This window comes from Canis lupus, chromosome X (assembly GCF_003254725.2).
Source record: "Canis lupus dingo isolate Sandy chromosome X, ASM325472v2, whole genome shotgun sequence".
NCBI lineage: Eukaryota > Metazoa > Chordata > Mammalia > Carnivora > Canidae > Canis > Canis lupus.
In genome coordinates, this window is record NC_064281.1 from 21,057,529 (window position 1) to 21,082,275 (window position 24,747).

General features: G+C 37.1%; 1 pseudogene; it reads right to left on the minus strand.

Annotated features, from left to right (window-relative positions):
* Positions 1-18,323: 18,323 nt before the first annotated feature.
* On the minus strand, positions 18,324-18,914 carry LOC112655708 (60S ribosomal protein L17-like; annotated as a pseudogene).
* Positions 18,915-24,747: the final 5,833 nt, after the last annotated feature.

A 24,747-nucleotide genomic window follows, 5' to 3' on the forward strand; every position in this document is an offset into this window, starting at 1 on the left:
GGTTGTAAGAACGTGTGTGCTCCTTTGGCAAAGCTTTAGAATCAGAGATGTATGAGATTCATAAAATGACTCAAGAAGCTTTGCCTTCTTTACTCTGATCAGATATACAATAGTCTCACGTCATCTGCAGTTTCTCTTTCTGTCCTTTTGCTTCCTGTGGTTTGTTACCTGTGACCTAGAAGCCCCGTGATCCTCCTCCTTGTAGTCTCACTTCAGCACAAGAAGAAGAAAGGTGAGCACAGTGCAGTAAGGTATTTTGAGGGAGAGACACACACACACATTCATATAACTTTTACTAAAAGTATATTGTTAAAATTATTCTTTTTTATTGTTAATCTCTTCTTGTATCTTAATTTATAAACTATCATGCATATGTATGTATAGGAAACAACCGTGTATGTACAGTTGACTCTTGAACAACATGGAAACACCTCCACACAGTGGAAAATTCTCATATAACTTTTGACTTCCCAAAAACTTAACTACTAATAGCCTGTTTTTGACCAGAAGCCTTACCGATAATGTAAACAGTTGATTAACACTTATTTTCTATATTATATGTATTATATATTATATTCTTAGAGTAAAGTAAGCTAAAGAAAAGAGTTTGTTCTTAAGAAAATCCAAAGGAAGAGAAAATACATTTACAGTACTGTACTGCATTTACCAAAAATAAAAGCCACATATAAGTGCACCTGTGCCATTCAAACCGATGTTCTTCAAGGATCACCTGTGTAGGGTTCAATAGTATCCTCAGTTTCAGGCACCCACTGGGGGTCTTGGAATTTATCTCCTACAAAGAAGTAGGGGGGAACCGCTGTAGTTGATAAAATGAAGAAATTATCTGTTCTGTGTGACATTGAATGAACATGAGTATGAAATTGGGTTTTTCAAGTACTTCATAGATACTTCAATTGATTTAATTTTTTTTGTTTTATAAGATTTATCTCCCTTATTCTTTTTAAAGAACATGATTTTTGTTGTACTTATCATCTGCTTTTTCAGTTACCATCACCAACTTTTTTCTTCTTTCATTGGGCATTTTGTTTTTCTATTTCTTGTTTCTTGAATAGACTGGCCCTTTGTGTGCTAATATGTATACTTTCCTCTGAGGTTGACTTTGGTTGCCTTCCATAGTGTAATGTGTGCTTGATCTAATTAGCTGAAGAGACAGTATTTTTGGTTTTGATCTTTCCTCTAACTGAAGAGTTTTTTTTGATAGCAGGTTTTCAGTTTGTGAATAGATGGACCTCTTTATCCTTTGTTTTGAAAATTTATTGTTTTATTGATTGCTGTAAGAGAATGTGGCCTATATAATTTCTAATTTTATAAGACTTTGTTGAGTTCTTAGTGATAGAGTAAAATTTTATAAACATTCCATGTTAATTTGACATTTAAGTTTCTATTTTGGCGATACAGTATTTTGTATATTTATTAATTGGCTCATTCAACTATTCAAAAATAATTAGTAATGCTAATCACACTAAGGGAGTCCCAAAGAGTCTTGATTCTATACTTTGATAATAATCCAGCTACCTATGATATTTTCCCATAGGCTATGCCCCATGAATTCATAAATTCTGGATTTGTTTATTATAAGCAACCAAGACAGGGCAGATGTACCTTGTGAAAAGCATTCCAGACTCTGTCAGCAAATGCCATTGATGTATAAAGAGATTTGGACAAATTCTTTATTTTTCTCCATGAGAAAGAGAGGCTGGAATATGGATAAGCTATTACTATATTCTTTCCCAATTGTTAAAAAAAAATTTCAAATAAAGAAGGGGAAATGTTGAAAATCTGGAAATAAAATTCCAGATGCTTTCAAAACAAATTGAAAGCTGAAATAAAGGTAATAAAAGGACATAAAGGCTAGAATACTAATTAATTCTTAGCAGTGATAGAAAAATAGAGGCTAAAATATCTAGTACTTCTAGGGCACCTAGGTAGCTCAGTCAGTTAAGCATCCAGCTTTTGATTTTGGCTCAGGTGATGATCTCAGGCTTGTGAGAACAAGCCCTGTGTCAGGTTCCACATTCAGTGCAGAGTGTGCTTGAAATTCTCTCCCTCTACCCCCCCTCTGGTGCATATGCTCAAATAAATAAACAAATATCTATCTATCTTTCTTTCTTTCTCTTTCTTTCTTTCTTTCTTTCTTTCTTTCTTTCTTTCTTTCTTTCTTTCTTTCTTCTTTCTTTTCTTTCTTTCAAAAAAATACATCTGATACTTCTTATCTCAGTTCCCTGCTTTACCCCTACCCTCTTGCCACCATGGCCTGCCTACCCTTTATTTCTTATATGTGACAAGCTTCTTTTCTCCTTTCCCTTTGCCTCATTCCTCTCTGCAACATCCTTTTCTCCTATCTTTAATTAACTAAATCCTTCTTTTAAATGATAGTGCAGTATGATGAGGGAGACTGTACACTCTGAAGCCAGGCTTCATGGGTTCAAGGCTTACCTACACCACTGAAGAGTGGGGTTATGTAGCTTCTCTGTGCCTCAGTTTTGCCGTTTGTAAAGTGGAGATAATAAACTTCCCTCCTAGAGTTGTGAGAATTATATCTATGAGTTATTCTTTGCTTTTGTTTTTTTCTTTTTCTTTCTTTTTTAAAAGATTTTATTTATTTGCGTGCGAGAGAGAGCGCATGGGGTGGGAGGAAGGGCAGAAGGAGTCGGAGAGGGAGAAGCAGACTCCCAGCTGAGCAAGGAGCCAGATGTACAGCTTAATCCCAGGACCCTGGGATCATGACCTGAGCCGAAGGCAGATGCTTAACCGACTGAGCCACCCAGGTGCCCCAAGCTTTTGTTTTTTCAATGTGGAAATTAACTCACTCTTGGCAGTGCCCACCAAACTGATTAGGTAGATGTTGATTGTACTCACCTAATTTCATTATCTGGAGAGTGAAAAGCATTCTAGAACAAGTTGGTATTATTACTAAGTGCTATATCAGCATATCCTTGATTGTACCTGAAAGTGTGTTCCACTATCTTCCTCGTGGTTGGATGTCAACACTAATACACTGTTACCTTAAGCTTTATTTTTATTCTCAGGGGCAATGTTCCTTAACAAAAGACATATTGTATAGGTTATTGTAAGCTTCATTAATCTTGACCCTGACTACCCTTTATAATTTGGATCAACATTTATTGACCAACATGATCCAATTGACTCATTTGGATTCAGTCAATATGATCGACCTACTGTTAATCTCAATGGAAGTCAATAAATTTATATTCAGACATTAATGACTTATTAGATTGAAAGCTTTATGAAGCAATTCAAGGCAATATCTTGTTAGCTACATTAGTTCTGTCATTCATTTGACTTGGAGGTTCTGGCCTTGGGTGAGTAGAAGGTTGAAGGCAGTTTAAGCAAAGTTTTGGAATCAGATTGAATTCAAAGATGCGCTGGCAGAGCTTTTGACATCAAGCATTGCAAGCCACGGAACCTGTAAGGCTTCATAGGCCAGCTTTTTAAGATGGCGAGACTTTCAGCACATTTATTTTAGGAGACCTGACAGAGTAAAGGCATTTGTGTACAATTTTTTTTTCTGTGCCTTTTGTTTTACTCTCAGTACTTTTTCTTTTTTAAAAAAGATTGTATCTATTTGAGAGAGAGAGAGAGTGAGTACAAGCAAGGGAAGCGGCAGAGGGAGAAGGAGAAGCAGACTCCCCACTGAGCAAGGAGCCTGACATCAGGCTCGATTCCAGGACCCTGAGATTATAACGTGAGCCAAAGGCAGATGCTTAACTGACTGAGCCACCTAAGTGCCCCACTCTCAGTACTTATCAATCAGAATACTTAGTTTTGTTTCTCCTGAATCCACCTCCTTTATGCATTGTTTATGATTATGAATATACATTATTCTCAGTAGGGCATTGTGATTTGAATAGTTTCATGCATTTGCTATCGATAGAGAGTTGGCCTTTATTATGTTTCCTTACCTTTGCCTCCCAGAACATTGCTTTGTGTATAGTATTTGTCAAGCCACCAAAAGAAAGACATCAAAAGAGAGATTAGTCGCTTCTCTGTAGTTCTTTTTCATCATGTTATACCATCTGAAATAAGGTATGCTTATTTTACTACTTTTGGGGTATGGGCGTGGGGGAGGGATGTGACAGTTAATAAATGGTCTTTCTTTCAATGTGTTTTTGAATTTGGGAAAGAAAGCAAATCACCCCAGAATCAAATCAGAAATGTAAATAAAGCTATCAAGTGAGCCTTGCAGTGTTTTCACAAACTTCTGCCTTCTACAGAACCAGTGGTTCTCAACTAGGGGCGATTTTACTTCCCCAGCAGACATTAGACAATGTCTGGAGACATTTTTGGTTCACACAGTTGATGTAGGAGGGTGATGCTACTGGCATCTGGTGGGTGGAGGCCAGGATGCTGCTTAATATCCTACCATGAGCACAATGGCCGCAACAGAGTGACCCCAATCCAAATGTCACTAGTGCCAAGTTGGGAAACTCTGATTTAGAGGAAGCACCGTACCTTTGGTTTTAGCTCTCTGGCCATTCAGAAGGAACATCCCAGATTCGTTTTCCCAGCTAACTCACGTTATGCAACCCTGTGTTAAAATTCCAATCTGTCTGTGTCAGCTGCACTGCAGTCAGCCTGCTTCTCGGTATGAGGGAAATTGTTTTCCACTAACTGATGACCTCAGCTTAGCAGTTCCTCTTCCAGCAACATCAAAGCTCACAGTCAGCCTTGGTGCAGCAAGTACACTTTTGAGTGGCTTTATGACATATAAAGACCCTCTTTGGCATTCATACTGTGCTGCTCTATTGTTTACAAGCTAGCAGTAAATTATTTATGGATATTGCCAGAGATAGGACTCACTTGCTCTCTCTTTTTTAACCCCAAAGCTATTTTTTTATTTGGTGGCAAGGTTTTATGTTAAAGCTATTTGGCGGGGGTGGGAGTAGGAGGTGGGGAGGGGTATGTCCTTTTTTGCATTTATGTGACAGGTTTTATGGCACCAATCCCATCCACTTTTTTATTACTTGAGACTTGTTCTGGAAATTATTAACTACATCATGAGCTCAACAGATAGTAATTTTTTTCCCTTAGAATTACCATTTTAACATAATTTCAGGAGGGCTCTTCATGAGTCATTAGGAGAAAAATTCTGAGAAAAATCTCATTTTGGATCTAATGCAAAGCAAAAGATCTTTAGGTTGCTTTGGAGCACTGATTTATAATGAATTTATAAATGGATAAGATCATAAGTGTATGAGAGTGTAGGGTTGGTTTTTTTTTTTTTTTTGTAGTAATAAAGTGATCACCAGAGGAATCGTGTAGAATATGCAATTATTTTTGCCAGCATCAGTGTTCTTCAGTTCTTTTTTTTTATAGGCAGAATATTATTTCCATTTGAGTTTTACACTGACATATTCTCAACCACTGCCTCTGATTTTGGGGACTTTTTTTTTTATCTTCCCCCAACTGCTAACATTTTGTTCTTAGATTTGCCAGGCATTTATGAGATTGACTATTTTCTAAAAAACAATGTACTGAAAGTATATGTAAAAGGCAATGCTAATCAGAATGCATAAGTTAAACAGAATCCCCCAGCTCTCTCTAGTAGATCTTTGCTTTTTTGGGGGCTGATAAATGAACAATTATAAATTAAAGAATGGCTTATTAATGAATTAACAGGAGACAAACTACCAGATGTCAATAAGAATGTCCTTCCTAGTGGATTTCGTTGTGGACTGAAAGTTTGTGCCAGTAGTTTAGGCTCTAAGGAAACTCTGAAACCTGGTTAGAAACAGAATAGAGACAGTGTATACTTGGAATCAAGTCATTTGTCCCTGGGTATGATAAAGCCAATGGCAACATGGAAAGAAGGAACTAAAGAAAAGATAAGCATGGTAATATTATTTTTAATTGATTTCTTTGCTTTATAGATGCATCCTATTAGAGCAGTGGAATTTCCTAGTTTTAGAGGTTGGGTTAAATTAAAAACACAACATGAATCTCTGTAGATTTCTGCTGTAGAGAGGTTTATGGGGTCATCTGGCCTAGTGCATTCTTTAAGAATCTTGGTTCTGGCATGCAAATAGATTTTATAGCTTGGACTCTTTTCTTGAGGAGAAAGTACAATTTGTGGGTAAGAACTTGAAAAAAGTCAGTCTCATGAAAATTGCATTTCTCAACTTGCATACATAAGCCAATATATAAGGTTGGTGTCTGGTATGGTTATAGGGCTATAGATTGGGGCCTTCAGTAAAAAAGAAGACAAAGCGAAGCAAATGAAATAGAAAAATACCCCAGCAACACAATAATAACAATAATAAAAACTCAGGTTTAATATTTTTAATACGTTGGAAGACATTGAGATGACTGTATATCCTGGTTTGACTGTTGATTATTTCTCACTATCAAAAACATTCCTGTTTAGATGAGAAAGTAAACAATTACCCAAAGAAACATAGATGAGCTCTTTGTTTGAGACTACTTAACTGATTTTCCCCTCTTTTCTTAAGGTGATTAAGTTCACCCAAACATCCCTTTTTGAAAGTGTTCCCCTCACAAAGATAAACCATCTTTGATATTTTACATGACTTTTTAGACCAGTTTTTACAATTCTCTTGTATTTAAGTGATTTTAATTATTTCACTGGGTTCTATTAAATGAAAGGTTCTAATTTAGTTTTTGAGAGTTATTTCTTCTGTCTTTGCAAGGATTTATAGTTTTCCTCTGTGTAAAAATACTAATTAATAAATGGTTGCTTAAATGATTTTGGGAAAAAGATTTTTTAAAGAGCTTATGTGGAAAAATTGTATTTAAGATGGCTGAGACTATCTGTTACAGAATCCACAGTTGTGTTTGAATCTGTGGGTCTTAATTTAATCTTGAAGGGGAGCAGACTTTGCCACCCCAAAACATTTTTCTTTGGCATTGAGATTAATTGGAGCTGATTATTCTTTAAGAAGCAGCAGACATAGGAGAGTCTCTGAAAACTGAGTAGAAGTTACCCTTTTGTAAGAGACATTTATAGTTATATTTGTAAAGGAAATCTCCATTCATAAGTGTGACTCCCTCTCAGTACCAGGTAGAGAAAGAGGACTCTAAATCTTTAGAAACTCTTGTCATTGGAGAAGGCAAGGACTTAAATCTACATAATAACTTTACCCTTGTCTACTCTGCTTTTCCTGATAGCCTCCTATAGCTACCTACCTGCCCCTGCCCCAAAACATCTTCTTTTGTGTTGTGGAGATGGTATTAGTTTGGTGGTGTGGGCCATTTTGAGGAGTTGCTTAGTTTTCTGGGGTCTCTCCCATGTACACAGGAGATAGACATGTTATTAAACCTCTGTTTGTTTTTCTCCTCTTAATCTATCTGTTATTACAGGGGGTCTCAGCCAAGAATCCAGAAGGGTAGAGGGAAAATTATTTTTATTCCCCTACAATCTCATTTCATTACTACCCTTGAGAGTCTGGTAAAAGTGAAGATTATCTTTGCACACAAAAATATTATATACCCATAACATTTTCAAGTGATTTTGTTGGGCTCAAGAAGCCCATGATGCCCTTCAAAGCATTTTAGTTTCAGAAACTCACCCCCAGACATGCGAAGCTAGAGAGTATGAATTGTATTTTTTCTTTCCTTTTCTTTTTTTCTACTCCTACCTGAATCTCCAGCAATTTTTTTCACTTTTCTCCACTAACATGTTAATTGTTGGGAAATGTTTCCCACTCTGTAAACCTTGTAGTGGATCATTGAGCAGAAGCCCCAGCACTTACATGCTCTGTGTCCTGGGTGATTTGCATAAGCCTCTTTGAGCCTCACTTTCCTCATGGGTAAGACACAGAAACTTCATGGAGTGACAGATGCCCCTTAGCTCTGTGGAGTCATGATCTTTAAGTCCTCTCAACTACCTACCCACAGAAAGTAAAGTTTCCCATCAAACCATCCTTGGTGCTGATGAAATTGAGTTACTCTATTATTTGGTCTTGTATAGAGATACATGAATTACCTAGGAATTACTCATTTATGTCACATCTGTTCATGTTTCCTGATAGGCAGGGCTGGTGTGCTTTAAGAAAAGCCATACTATCTCATCCTAATCAAAACCAATGTATTTTTCCCACTGGCCATGGTTTATTGTCTAAAATTGCCATAGTTCCACATAATTCTCACTTTCTTCTTTAGGTTAGAAATTAACTAGACTTTTCAAGACAGTTGCCAAACAGAGGCCTAGGGAACTAGAATAAAGATTTTAAAGATGATGAGTGGGTCAAGACCATGTTTTGTGGTGAAGAGGTGAAGAACACGGTGAACATAAGGAAAATACTAGCAGAAGATGACCAGAAGCTATGGAGTTAAGAGATAGGCCCCAAATTGTTAGATCATCTACAGAAAAAGATCAAAGACAAAGCTCGCACATATCATAATGGTACTTGCTGGCCCGTTAGCCCCTTCTACTTTTAAACTTTCTGAGCCTCAAATTACATACATTAGTTCAATAAGAATGTTGCATATAGCAGAGAAATAAATTGCATTGCTAATTTGATGTCATTTTACCTGAGGCACCCTAATATGATACTAATTTCTGAGTTGGGCCCAAAAGTCTGTGCAGTACACTGGAAACAATGTGGACAGTGGATCAAAGATAAGGGATCATTTTCCACCTCTGAGCCTTAGTGTTCTCATTTCTCAAATGCAAATCCTTTTACTACTTTGAAGTGATTTTTGCATTAGATGACACATTTGGGGAAAGTGGCTAGTTTAGGAACAGGCACATAATTGGCACTAAATAATTACCTCAAATGTGAGATATATTGCCTTCAAATAAATAAAGTTTCAAAGGTGACTAGGAAGTTTGGTTTCCTATAGATTAAATTATTTCCATTTCTCTTTAACTTGTTTATTTATTTTATAGTGCTTTTCAACTTGGGCACGTACCAGTCACATTTTGGGCTCTTAAAAAACATAGATACCCATGACCATTCTTCATCTGTACTTTTACAAGTTTCCCTGATGGTTCTAATTATGTTCTTGTGAATTAATCCAGGTTTCTTGAATATTTGGTTTTTACTCCCTTTCTTTGGTTGTCTTTTTTTTTTTTTTTAAAGATTTTATTTATTTATTTGAGAGAGAGAGCAGGAGCAGGGGGCAGGAAGAGGGAAAGGGAAAGCAGACTCCCCACTGAGGACATGGAGCTCCATCCCAGGACCCTGAGATCATGACAGGAACTGAAGGCAGCCACCCAGGCAGCCCCCCTTCTTTGGTTTTCTAATTTCTAAATAGCCAAATGGAAATGAGAGTGAAACTACCTATTCAAAGGTAACATCACCACCACCACTGTCTATGACTGTAGTATAATAGTGTTCATAAGACTTATTTCATGCGTTAGTGCTCTTCCAGCATCACTTTGCACAGGTGATGGTGAGCTCGCTTTCATCCTTTTCTGCTTCTACTGATGATGCTGAGTTATAAGAAGGATTCATAGTCAGATATGATTGGTTTTCTGCAGAAACCTATTGTTACTTTGAATTTAATAGAAATATTTCATATATGGTTATTCATGTAAATTCGTTCTCTGATAAACATCAAGAGGACGTTCTTGATAGGACATTCAAAGAGAGGCCTTTTTGGTTCTTAAAAAGCTGTGGTTGTGCTAAGGATATTTGAAGATCAGATACCTGTTCTCAAAATACTGCTTCTGCACTTTTTTTAAAAAAGTGACTCAAATATCTTAAAGAGGTAGACCCAGTGAAGAAAAACACCATTACTCTTGGTAATATAACGACTAGAAAAGTATTTACCTTTTCTATATACGGAGTAACTCTGCTTTGGTGAAGGCACTTGAAAATAGAATTAAGCACAGGCCAAAAGATTATACATGAAACTTTTCGGTACTTTAAATGTTTTTATTATTTCCCTTTGCCTGACTTGGGCAAGATTATAATTATAGCATTTTATTTTTGTTTAGTTTATTATTGTTCATGTGATAGGTATGTAAGTAAAGCATTTTTTATTACAATCATTTAAAAAGCATAGTATTTTTAAACCTTTTTATTATAGAATTATTCAAACTTATACCAAAGTAGAGGGAATAATGGGTCAGATTCCCATGTAACTGGCTTTTTTCAATTTTCACTATTTTGCCACTTTTTTCCATTTATGTCCTTCTTTTTAAGGGGTATTTTTATTTATTATTATTTTTAAGATTTTATGTATTTATTCATGAGAGACGCATCAGCAGAGACATAGGCAGAGGGCAAAGCAGACTCCCTGCGGGAAGCCTGATGTGGGACTCCATCCCAGCACCCCGGGATCAGGACTTGAGCCAAAGGCAGATGCTCAACCACGGAGCCACCCAGGCACCACTAGGGTATTTTTAAATTTTAGATACCATGTCATTTCACGCTTGCATATTTCACTGTATGTCTTTTACACTTACTGCTTGCTCTGTAACATACCGCCCTAGTACTGAGTACATAATTCTGTGATTTGATCTGGGTTCAGCTCTGTGAATTACGTCTGCTCTGTGTCATGTCTTTTGGACTTACTCCTGCATTTTCCACTGGCTGTCAACTACATTTGGTCTGGCATTTGGTAGTGGCTGCAGATTGGAGCACCTTGATTTTTGTCTACATGACCTCTCACCTTCCTGTAAGCTAAACGTGGCTTTTTCATAGCAAAGTGACTTCAGGACTCCAGAAGAGAGAAAACAGGTCTCATAAGCTCTGGCCTTGGAAGTCACACACCACCACTTCCTGCTGCATTCCACTGGTGGCAGGAAGTCACAGAGCCAGCCCTGATTTGAGAGGAAGGATGTGGACTCTACATCTAGATGAGAGGAAGAGCAGAGTCACACCGTGCAGAGGCATGTGGGCAATGAGAGGAATTGTTATTGTCGTTTTTAAAACAAGACTATTTTTAGAGCAGTTTTGGATTCACAGCAGTATTGAGCCAAAAAGTACAGAGAATTCCCATATACCTTCTGCCCCGGCGCATGTGTAGCCTCTCCCAGTATCAACATCCCTCCCCAGAATGGTGCATTTGTTATGATTGATGAACCTGCATCAACACCTCATTATCACCCAGAGTGCATAGTTTACATTAGGGTTCACCCTTGATATTGTGCGTTCTGTGGGTTTGGAGAAATGTATCACATGTATCCACCATTATAGTATCAAACAGAAGTTTCACTGCCCTAAAAATCCTTTGCACTCTACTTCTTGATGCAACCCCCCCCAAAAAAAACCCTGGTGACCACTGATATTTGTACTGTCTCCATAGTTTTGCTTTTTCCAAGAATGTCATATGCTTGGAATCCTACGGTTATGCAGCCTTTCTAGATTGGCTTCTTTCACTTAGTACTATACATTTACGGTTCCTTCATATCTTTTTATGGTTCAATAGCTCAATTTGTTTTTAGCACTGAATAATATTCTGTCGGCTGGATATACCACAGTTTACCCATTCACCTACTGAAATATGTCTTGGTTGCTTCCAAACTTCGGCTGTTATGAATCAAACTGCTACAAACATCAATGGGAAGGTGTTTGTGCAGATGTCAGTTTTCTACTCCTTTGCTGGATGGTATGGTAAGCCTGTGCTTAGTTTTGAAAACACTGCTAAGCTGTCTTCAACTGTGGCTGTGCCATTTTGCTTTTATAAGCAAAAAATCTATCCTAGCACATCTAACTGATCTCTTGTTCTTAATAGCCATGCCACTAAAAGAGTTAACAAATTCAACAGTATTTTAAAAAATTAATTTATTTTAATTTTGTTTTAGTTTACATATAGTAATTTTGTATGTATGTGTGTGTGCATGTGTACACTTTTCTGAATTTTGACAAATGTACAGAATTCTCTAACAGTCACCAGAATCAGCATACAGATCAGTTTGCTCACTACCAAAAATTCCTGTGTGCTGCTCACTTGATATCAAACCCTCCTCGTACTCCTAACCACTAGAAACTACCAATTTGTTATCAATTTCTATAGTTAGGCTTTTTTCAGAATGTCATATAAGTAAAAATTGACTGAAGGTAATCTTGTGAGTCTGTTCGGTTTCACTTAGCATAATGCATTTGAGATTGATCTGTATCATCAGGTGAGTCAGTAACATGTTCCTTTTATTTTTTGCTGAGAACTAGTCCAGTTTTAGGATGTACCACAATTGGTTTTTCCATTCTTCATTTGAATGACATTTAGGTTTTTCTAGTTGTGGGAAATTGTCAATAATTAATAATTATTAATAATTATTGACATTAATAATAATTATTAAATTACTACTACTAATATTTATATACAGATTTTCATGTGAACATAAGTTTTGGTTTCTTTAGGGTAAATACCTAGGAACTAAATCATATGATAGGTATATCATAGGTTTAAATATAAGAAATAGCCAAACTATTGGGGCTAGTGGGTGGCTCAGTCAGTTAAGCATCTGACTCTTGATTTTGGCTTGGGTTGTGATCACAGAGTTATGGGCTCAAGCCCCTCTTTGGGCTCCATGCTCGGTGTGGAGTCTGCTTCAGATTCTCTCTCTCCCTCTCCATGTGCTCCTACCCCACCCAGCTTGTATTCCCTTACATGTGCACTCTCTCTCCCAAATAAATAAAATCTAAAAAAAAAAAAAAATAGCCAAATGGTTTTCCAGAGTGGCGCTACTGTTTTACATTTTCATAATGTCTGAGAGATCTAGTATGTTGTTCTCACCAGCACTTTGTCAAACTTTATCAATGTTTGTTTGAGCCATTCTAATATAGGGGTATGTTATTGTAATTTTAATTTGTATTTCCTGATGTCACGGTATTGAGTATCTCCGCATGTGCTTATTTGCATTACATGTATCTTCTTCAGTGAAAATATATGGAAGATATATAACGGGTAGAATTTTTGCCCATTCTTAAAATTGGTTTTTTTATTATTATTATGTTTTGAGACTTCTTTTTATATTCTGCATACAGGTATCTTTTTGATAACTGATATGCAAATATTTTTTCCTAGTCTGTAGATTGTCCTTTTATTATCTTAATGTTGTGTGAAGAACAAAAGTTTTTAAGTTTGGTAAATTCAGATTTGTCGTCTTTACCTTTAATTGGTCAGAACTCTTTGTTTAGCCCAAGATCATAAAGATTTTCTCCTAAAGTTTATTATTTAAAATTTTACATTTATACCTTTGATCCGTTGTGAGTTAATTTTCTGCAAGCCTTGAGATAGAGGTTGAAGTTTTCTCTCCCTCTCTTGCTTTTACTGTGGGAGGGGGAGATAAGAGTATAGATGTACAATTGTCCAGCAACATTTCTTTAGAAGACTCTCCTTTCTTCATTGAACTCGTGTTGAAAATTAACATTTGAATGTATTTGTATGGGTCTATTTCTGTGCTCTGCAATTTGTTGAGTTGATCTATATGTCTTTCCTTTCACCAATACCATACTCTCTTGCTTATGGTAGCTTCATAGTAAGTCTTTCTTTTTTTTTTTTTTTAAGATTTATTTATTTATTTATTCAGAGAGAGCAAGAGAGAGGCAGAGACACAGGCAGAGGGAGAAGCAGGCTCCATGCAGGAAGACTGACGTGGGACTCGATCCCGGGACTCCAGGATCACACCCCAGGCTTCAGGCAGCACTAAACCGCTGCACCACCAGGGCTGCCCAGTCTTTCTTTTTTTTAAGATTTATTTGTTTATTTTAGAAAGAGAGAGCATGGGGAAGGAAGGGGAGAAGGAGAGAGAGAGTATTTCAAGCAGACTCCCCATTGGGCACAGAGCCTGATGCAGGGATTGATCTCGACCCTGAGATCATGACCTGAGCTGAAATCAAGTCAGATGCTCAACAGACTGAGCCACCCAGGTTCCCCTATAGTAAGTCTTAAAATCAGGTAGTGTGCATCTTCCAACTTTGTCCTAATAGTAATTCCTTAATATTGTTTAATAACACTCCATTTTTAATTTTTCCCAACTGCCTCAAAATTATTTTTGTCCAGTTTTTTTTTGTTTGCATTAAGACTGAAATCTACTTTCACACACTGAATTTGGTTGTATATCTCTCAAGTTTTTTCTTTAACATTTCCCTCTGCTTCCATCCCCCTTTATGCCTTAAGAAACCAGGTCATTTATCTGGTAGAGTGTCCCACATACTGGCTTTGGCTGACTATTTTCTTTATGGTGTCATTGAAATTGTTCTTGCTTTCCTCATAAATCTTGTGAACAGGTGATTAGATCTTGATTGGATTTAGGTTTAGATTTCAATTAGGTGACTTCACAGGCTCCTTTCTAAGCTTCATATCAAGGGTTGCACAATGGTGATATTTGGATTTTAGAATTCATTTTGCATTCATTAGACAGAGTTTATATACAGAAGGACTTTACCTGATCAACTCTTTGATTACCCTGAAATGAATTTCACATTGGAGAGGCAGGACAAATGTTTCTTTCCTTAATTTATCAATTTTCATAGTAACGAGTTGGTGCCCTGGCAACTTCTAATTGAGACCAATTAGTATTTTTAGTATCATTATGAACTTATGGATTTGTAGTCACTTGGCATACTTAAATCCATTGAAGTCATTATCTTTGATGCTTAGAAGATCTCATCTTAGTCCACTGGAAGCTCCTTCACCTCAACATTAACCCATTAGTTCTTAAAAGCTTTATGGTTTTCTGGTATGGTAATATCCTAAACTAATCTTGTACATTTCCTGTCCTATTCTGAATTCAGCCATTCCTCCAAAGAATCCTTGGAACCTTTTAATGGCTGATAGACTCTAGAGAACACATTTTGGGGACTGTGGTAAAATAGGTAAATTTTGAATGTTGACTGTGTGGTGGTTTTCAGGGGTTTGATTCTAAAGCATCACAAAAATCCTCAAAGCAAGTTTATAATATCTTCCTAATCCATTGTTAAGACTCAAATAAAAGGATTGACCTAGGGTAGGAGTTTACCAACCTCAAATCTGAAAGTGGTTGCTCTGAATTTCCATAACTGTTAGTCTACCTAGTTAATTGAAGGGTTGGAGTATTTTGGGAGGACAAATACAGTGAAAGGTTTCTTTGAGGCAATGATTCACTACAAGGTAAATGCAAGTGTTGCTGCCAGTAGGCCTGGAAGGTCCTTACATTATAAGGAGGACCACCTGTAGCCATAGATCAAGATCTGGTTTATGTTTGGTCACCAACTTTGCTTTCACCAGTGTCACACTTACTTTCCTGTCATATTTGTTCAGTGGAAATTGGGAGAAAAAGGCATGCTCCAGCATTAAATCTGCTATGAGTATACAAATTTTTATTAAGCTAGACAACAGTGTGAATGCAAAGACTTTAAAGTGACAATTTTTATATGGAACTAGCTAGACATTTCGATTTCATTACCTTGAATAAAGTTATGCTGCACTTTGCATAAATGTGTTTATTCTCCTATTTGCATTGGGAAATGACCTTTCCCTCAGTACTGATGCCAGCTGCATTGCAGAAAACACTATATAACTTAGCAGTCCTGCTGGCAGTGTTCAGGCAGGTGCTGTATATTGCCTCAGCCTGTCTACTTTCTCATATTCAAGAAATGAGAAAGGTCAAAGATTGCTGTATTCCATGATTTAAAATTCAAATGAGGAACTGTCTCTTACTCTGTGAACCTAGTCATTATCCATGATCTGTATGTCCTTTTCCTACTTGGTTTTTTTCTTAGCTTTTTTATTACTTGTGCAGAATAGTAGAATAAACACAAAATGTACATGAGAAGTTTCTCCAGCATTAGACTCTATCTCCCATCTGTATTATATCTACATCTATTGCTTTATCTACATCTGTAGCTTTATTTAGCTAGCTAGCTAGACTAGTAAGCTTTTGGCGAGCTTTTCATTATGTTTCTTTTTCCATTGTTGGCTAGCACTTACCAGCCAACATCCCAGAGTACTAATATTTTCTTCTAAACCATTTTTGAATATCCTAGAAAGTAACTATGTATAGGCCTCTGAATGCTGACATGTGTATGTAATTGTTGTCAAACTGAACCTGTAATGTAAAAGATATTTGCCCAGATGTGCGTAGTACACTCCCTATCCGGTCCTCCATCATGAACCTTGATTACTGGCTTGTACCCCCTGTAATTTACCCAGGTTCTTATACTGATGATGACATTAACTCAGTAATTTTGTAGAAAGAACAGAGCATATCTGTTTATTGTACAGCATGGTGTCAGAGGCCTTGGTAAATATTTTGGCTCCACGTATATTCTGACCAAAAGAAAATAAACTGCAGTTGTGGCCTTAAAAACAGCTCCATTGACTTAGCCCTTATACCACATGACAATCCATTGTGTAGCACTGGGGCACACCATTCCCCTTGTCTTTGCATTTTATTTATGAATTTTACATGAAATCATTACCATTTCTGTATTCAGTTTTTCTGTAGCAGCGGAAGCAGGGATCTAAACAGGCTGTTACATCTCAAAGACACATTCATTAGGCCTGAATTATGAGTTCAGCATATCCTGAAAATAGGAACTGCTCAGAACCTCCTCACAGCTGTGGTTTTGCTTCTCTCCTACAACTGCCATTGCCCTGTACAAAATGACGACTGCATTCCACACCCACCAGATGTTTTTGCCCTCATTTTATGGTGTTAGCTTTGAATACAGAAAGCTTGTGTTTTATCAAAATCTATATAGGCTGCTTTTAAGATAGATGGGGAAAGAAAACACAAGGTTGTTGACATTAATATGAAGGAGCTAGAAAAATCTGTCTAGTGGCTTCAGTCACTTCAGAAGGTAGAAAACTGGGAGTATTTTATATTGGAAAAAGATGTATTTAAGAGATCTAACATTTTAAAAAGACGGTGGTTTATACTCATAAAATAGCATGTGCTCCGCTCAGAAACAGAGGGTGATAAATATCACCACCAATCTCCTCTGGAGCCAATCAATTAAAGTAATCTTCATTAATTTTTATTAATGGTAATATGTTCCTGGTAGAGTCATCAGACAATTTTATGAGAATCGCATTATCCAAGGAGAGATACCTCTTGGAAAATACCAATTATGTATTTATTTAGGCCACCATATTGTGTAAGCTTAATCGAATCTCTTACATGGAAAAGACTTGTTTTGAAGGCAAAAAAGGAATGAAGGACTTTAAGACTCCATAAAAACAAGTAAGTAAGTAAGGTAATAAGGAAATTAGAATTAATGTCTAGCCTTCGTGGCTTCTTATTCATCCATGTTCATTCATGTTAATATAATTAATGCGTATTCAGTGTTTGTCAGATGCTCTGGTAGTTGGTGATAATTATAATGTGATGAAAGCTGGGGTGGAGGAATGAAAATGAGCCTTCATCGTGTGTCTTACGTATTCCAAGTACTTTTTAATGTGTGCTATTTTATTTAACTCTTAAAAAAATTTCTATGAAGAAGGTATTTATATTGTTCTGTTACAGATGAAGACATTAGCTTGAAGATGATTGTCCTTTTCAGTGTTGTAGAGCAAAACCACAGTAGAACACATTCTCTTCAAATCCGTCTATTTATGTGAAATGATGCTACTTCATTGGAGTAGCGTTATGAGAGATACATGGAAGTTTGCCACGAAGTACACATTAAAGGTAGGGCAATCCAGCTCAGGCTCATAGAAAAGGAAGAACATTGTTCTTTCTGGTAATTGCCTGGAATTCACTAAAGTTGGAGTGCAGGCTGAATGAAGGGGAATAGGGAGATGAGACCTGAGGCCTTGGCCCCAACTTAGAAAGTATTTGAATAAAAATCAGTTTTAGGTCAGCCCTGGTGGCTCAGCGGTTTAGCACCACCTTCGGCCCAGGGTGTGATCCAGGAGACCCGGGATCGAGTCCCACGTCGGGCTCCCTGCATGGAGCCTGCTTCTCCCTCTGCCTGTGTCTCTGCCTCTCTCTCTTTCTCTGTCTCTCATAAATAAATAAAATATTTTTTAAAAATCAGTTTTATGTTTTATTTTTTTAAAGATCTTATTTACCTATTCATCAGAGAGAGAGAGAAAAAAAGAGGCAGAGACACAGGCAGAGGCAGAAGCAGGCTCCATGCAGGTAGCCCAACGTGGGACTCGATCCCGGGTCGCCAGGATCACGCCCTGGGCCGATGGCGGCGCTAAACTGCTGAGCCACCCGGGCTGCCCAAAAATCAGTTTTATTGTTGAATAAATCGCATACGATAAAATGCATCAGTCTTCAGTATGGTTGATCTGTGAGGGTGATCTTTATACAGGACTGATTCAAATGCTTATCTCTTCCTCTTTTAGAAACACCCTCACAGCCACACCCAGAAATAGTGTTTTACCAGCTTTCTGGGCATCACTTAACCTGCTCAGGTTGACTCATAGATTTTTGTTTTGTTTTTATTTTTATTTGCATTTATTCTATGCAGAATTTACTCCCGGGCCATAAGTTTTTGTTTCTTCAGTTTCTTCTGTGATATCTTTTTCTTCTGTGCAACCTCCTCTTCTGGTTTAGGAATAATCTGCTCTTTTTCAGTAAGAATCATCTCGATATGGCAGGGAGAGCTCATGTATGGGTTAATCTGGCCATGAGCCCTGTAGGTTCTACGTTGCATCTTGGGGGCTTTGTTCACCTGGATGTGCTCAATGACCAGAGAATCTACATCTAAACCCTCAAGTTCAGCATTACTCTTTGCATTTTTAAGCATGTGCAGTAAAAATTCAGCACTCTTCTTGGGCCACTGACCCTGTATCCAGCCCCACGGTTTGGCCTGTGCACACCTACCAACTCCACCATTGTAGCAACGGAATGGCACACACTGCTTCTGCAAAGTGACATCTTTCAGATACTTGGTGGCTTTTCAGATATGCATACCCTTGATGGCCTGGGCAGTTTCACGTGTGTTCTTAAAGTGAACATGAAGATTTGAACCTCTCGACTTGCATGATTTTGTAAGGTTTTCTGGGTCCAGTGAGTAGTGAACCATCTCTGGAGGTCATCTCAGGTTGCTCGAGGGAAGAAGAGTGGTGGCTCCTGGGAGAATTCATGAGAACTCCTGACTCATAAAATTAACCATCACAATTATCATTTTCCTGCTACCTGGAAAACTTACATGACATTCCTGTAGTATAGATCTGTTGGCAATAATCTCTCTCAGTTTTTGTTTGATAACAATGATTTATTTCACTGTAATTTTTCAAGGATATTTTCATAATACATCAAATTTAAGATGGATTTTTTTTCAGTATTTCAAAGATGTTTAATTTTCTTCTGCCTTGCATAATGTCAGATGAGAAGTCTATGATATTTTGTATCTTTGTTCCTCTGTATATAATGCGTCTTCCTTCTCTAGCTGCTTTGACTTTCTCTTGATGACTGTCTTTCATTAATTTATTAAAAGCCTTGGTGTGATTTTCTTTGTGTTTTTCATTGGGCTTGGTAAGCTTCTTGGACCTGTAGGTTTATAGTTTTTATCAGATGGATAATTTGGTCATCATTGCTTGAGATACTTTTTTTGACCCCCCCCCCCCCAACACACACACACACATTCTTTTTGTGAGTATAATTACATGTGTTAAACACTGCTCGATAGTGTCCCACAGGGCACCAAGGCTGTAGTTACTTTTTAATCTTCTTCAGTTTATGCTTCCCTTTGAATCGTTTCATTGCTAGGTATTCATGTTTACTAATCTGTTGTTCTATAGCATCTAATTTGCTACTACTCTCCAGTGAAATTTTCATTTCTGATACTGTGTTTTAATCTTTTGAAGTTCCATCTTGCTCATTGTTTCACTTTCTTATTCTCTCTACATTATGCTCATATGTTCTTATTGTTGTTGTTCATATGGTCTTTAAAATTCTTGAGCATGTTTATGATACCTATTTTAATGTTCTTGTAAATTTCACTGTTTCTTTTATTTCCAGGTCTGCTTATTTTGACTTAGTTTTCTCTTGGCCATGTGTCATATTTTTCATCTGCTTCACATGAAAATTACTTTTTTTTTTTACTGTATTTGAAATTTTATGTTGAATATTGGATTTGTTCTAGCCAGCAGCTTAGGTATTTGCATATTACCTTGATCTTTTAAAGGCTTCTTTTTAAGCCTTTTCAGGGGACAGGTCTATAAAGTAAGCCTTTATTCTAGGATGAGTTTAGCCATACAACTAAGTCATAATCCTTTGGGTTTTATACCAAATTCTTCCATGTATTTAATAAGGTCTCTCTCCTCCTGAGCTGGTGGGTAATTCAACAGTTCTCAGTCCCTAGTGTCTCAGATCCTTAGTAATTGTTCTTTACTAAGAATTACTCTTTGCCTGGCCTCAGAGAGTTTCATCTTATGTATATTCAGGTAGGTATTGAGATGAAGAGTCAAGAGGGCACACACAAAGATTTCCAGAGGTCATTCTCTGTGTAACAACACTCCCTGGTTTGGTACTCTGTCCTCCAAATTATAGACACCTCAGCCTCCCCAGTTTTCATTTTTGTCTCTTCAACTCAGCGACACAACCAAACAAAGTTTGGTTCCCATTCCATTTGTCATAGTTCAGAAATTTCCACTCAGCAGAGAGCTGAGTAACTCACAGAGCTCATCTTAATTGTTTTTTTTTCTCACAAGGATCACGTTCTTATGCTTAGTGTTGTAGAATGTCATAAAGCAGTTATTCCATATATTTTTTCCAGTTTTATAATTGTCTATGGTGAGAGTAATTCTCATGAGGTGAGTTTTTACATGGAATGATCAATGTGCACCTTGAAATCCCAGACAACAAAGTCTTGTAAGATAATAAATCACTGTAACTAAATCATAAAAATTGCCTGAATTTCTGATTTTTGGAATGATGTGATAGTAAATCAGACCATTCTTAAAATTTAGGACAACTAAAAATAGTAAGAATAAATCAAAAAGAAAACCTTAAAAACAGTGGAGAACTCCAACATGGTGAAGAATTCACAGGACAAAACGAGGTAAAGTTGTGAATGCACAAAGTTAAAAGTGGCCTTCAAATATGTTTTTATATTGAGAACATTTGCCAATCTGAAAGAAATAACTGTGAAATTGAGTGCAGGTTTGATGGTCTTGCAGAATGATCAAAATATTTGTCAGCGGCAGATAGAAAATGAGCAGATACATAACAGGCACTTAAAGAGGAAATGTAAATAGCTTTTAAACATAAGAAAACCTGCTCGAATGGTGAGTAGGGAAAGACAAGTTCAAACCAAAAAGAGATACACCCACTGAGATGGCAACAAGTAGTACATATAATGATACTAGGTTTTGGCAAGGATGGTGAGCATCACTCATACTTTACTGGTGGGAGTGTAGTTTGTGTGTAACCACTTTAGGAAAAATTTTGTGTCTAGTCACTTTGAAGATATGCAGGTATATACTCTAATCAATTCATTTATACGTATATACTGAGATAAATATGTGCACCTATGCTTCAAGACTCAAGTGCAAAATGTTCATAGCACAGCTATTTGTAATAGTTAAATATAATACTACTATAAGCAACCCATGTCTATCAACATGAAAATGAATATCATATATATGGTATAGTTATGCAGCAGAATTTTATGTAACCAAAAAAATGTATGGCTACATGCAATATCTTGAAAGGATCTTAAAATGTTAAAAGGAAACCAAAAGGACTATATATACTTTGATTTCATTTACATAAATGTACAAAATAGACCAAACTAAGCCATACTGTTATGGTTACATAGATAGTAAAAGTATAAAAAAACGGCAAGAGTATGACCACAGCTAAAGAATAGTGACTACCCCGTAAAAAAATTTTAAAAAGAGATCATGCTATTTGCAACAACATCGATGGGCCTTGAGGGTATTAGGTTAAATGAAATACGACAGAGAAAGATAAATATTATATCACTTATATGTGGAATCTAAAAAACAAAACAAATGAAGAAACAAAAACAAACAGACTCATAAATACAGAGAACAAAATGGTGGTTGCCAGAAGGGAGGGACATGGAGGGTTGGGCAAAAAGAGGTAAGTGAAAGTAGGGGATACAGATTTCCCATTATGGAATGAGTAAACCACAGGGATGAAAGGTCTAGCATAGGGAATATAGTTAGTGGTATTGTCATGGCATTATATGGTAACAGATGGTAGCTATACTTGTGAACACAGCACAATGGTATAGAGTTGTGGAATCATAGTGTTATACATTGTGTGTCATTGTGTGTCAACTATGCCTTCAATTAAATAAAAAAGTGACAGGGCTACCTGAGTGGTACTCTCAGTTAAGCGCCTGACTTGGTTTCAGCTCAGGGTGTGATCTCAGTCAGGGGCATGAGATCGAGCCCCACATTGGGCTCCATGCTCAGTGTGGAGTCTGAGTTTCTTTCTCCCTCTCCCTCTGCCCCTCCTCACCATGCTTCCTCTCTTTCTCTCTCTCTCTCTCTCTCTCAAATAAATAAATAAATAAATACATACATACATACATACATACATACATACATAAATATTTTTAAAAATGGTGCCTACCTTTAGGAAAAGAGGCAACAGTGTTTTGAATGAGGGGCGCATAGTATTTTTCCAGAATCCCAGAAATGTTATTTCCTGGTTTGAGTGGAGGTCACACAGTTGTTCCATTTATAATTATAGATAAAATTATACACTGTGAATTATGCAGTTTTCTGTACATATATTTTCACAATAAGAAAAGTTTTTTAAAAATGACATTGGTGTCAGTTTAGGCCATCTTTATCCAATAAAAAATAATGTGAGCCATGAATATGAGACACCTCAATAATTTAAAATTTTCTGGTAGTCATTTAAAAAGGTAAAAAGAAACAGGTGAAATTAATTTTAATAATATATTGAATTTAACCCAGTGTAGTTAAAATGTCATTTTTTAAACAAGATTTTATTTATTTGAGAAAAAGAGCACAACAGAGAGCATGAGCAGGGGGAAAGGGCAGAGAGAGAGGGAGAAGCAGACTTCCCACTGAGCAGGGAGCCTGACCTGGGGCTTGATCCCAAGACCCTAGGATCATGACCTGAGCTGAAGGCAGTTGCTCAACCAACTGAGCCTCCCAGGTACCCCTAAAATATCATTATTCAACATATAATCAACATAATAAAATACTAAGTTATATTACTGTTTTAAAAGTTTCTGTCTTGAAATCCAGTATGTTTTTTGTATTGATAGCACATCTCAGTTTTCATTACTCATATTTCAAGTGTTCAGTAATCACACGTGGCTAATGGAAACTATATTGGGCAGTCCAGGTCTAGGCTGTGAGTGACATTTACCTGTGTGGACTGCAGCAAAGACAACAGATTTATAGAAGAGGTCACATATTACTGATCCTAATCTTGGCACAGTAGTGGTGAGTTCAAGACCTGAGAACTGAGGCAGATCATGATCAGGGACAAAGATTCATTAATCGTAAACTGACAGTCCATTGAGTGGCTAAATCTACAAGTAAGTTTCAGGTGAAGTGTAATCCATTTGAAGGCAGGAAACAAAGACAAGGAAACAAAGGGGAGCCTTACAGACTAGACTCATCCAGCTCTGTCACAGAGGAAAGTTGTGCCCTGTTGTTCTCATCTGCAAAATCAGTTGACAGCATCTGTCCTCTGGATCGATTGTAAAAGCTGAGTGAGCCAGTGAATAAAAAGTAAGTTGCACAGCAACTGAAAAATGATGCGTTTAATCCATTCACTTGATGAGTGAATTTGAGCACCTACTGTGTGCCACGTGCTGCCTGACTCAGTGTAGGTACAGAAGACCTCAGTAAGTATAAGCTTTTGTTTTTGTAATAAACAGTGAGAAAACTTAAAGTCCATTCTCCATTCTACGTCACTTCTCAGAGTTTCCCTCTTTGAACTGGGAGCCCTCTAGAACGAGGATGCGGATGCGTGTGGGCCAGATGAAAGGGGGGAAGTAAGAATGCCTTCTGGGGCCAATATGTGCGGAGACCAGCCTTTGCTTTCCTGACTGAGTTTTAAGGATCTGAGCCTTAATTAAAATAAAAACTTAAAAAATAAACATGTAAGAGATAGTAGGGATTTTAGGGGACATAAAGTAGGTAGAAAATATTTTTTAATATATTCTTGTTGAATGGTGAAATTATTACTTTAATTGTATGCCAGCTGAATGCTTTTCATGAAAAGGCACCATGCCTCATACAAAAATCAGTCTCTGTGTTTCGTCAAGGAAATGCCCTTTTGTATTTATATTAACCAAGACTTCATCCTTCTCTGAGTCTTTTCTTCATTGAGATAGAATAACACAGGCCCTCAGACTATATAATCAAGAAGTATGACCTCCTCAGGGTGGTGGAGGCTTTCTGAAGGGTAATATGTAAGAATGTGGTGGGATCAGCCTTGGCATTTTAGAAATGTCGCTTGGTTTTGAGGTGAACAGGGGCTTGGAGAGAGGCCAAAAGGGGGCTGAGATTGTTTTTAGAAGGATGCTGCAATGTTCCAGGAATAATTCGATGGCACATTACAGGAGTAAACGTGCCACCCACCGAGATTAAGAAATAAATCCTAACTGATCTAAGACCTAAATCTTTTAAAAGCAGAGATTCTGGAGCCCAACTGCCTGCCCTTGAATCCTGGCTCTTCTGTTGACGGATTGACTTTGAATAAGTCATTTAACCTTTCTCTGGCTCACTTTCCTAGTCTGTAAAAACAGGGATAACAGTAGTACTTACCTCATAGGTTGTTACAGGGATTAAATAAGGTAATACTTGTGAAAAGTTTAGAAAAGTGCCTGGCACATAGTAGATACTATATAAGTGTCTAATAAATTAATAATGTATTAATTAATACATTAATTAATA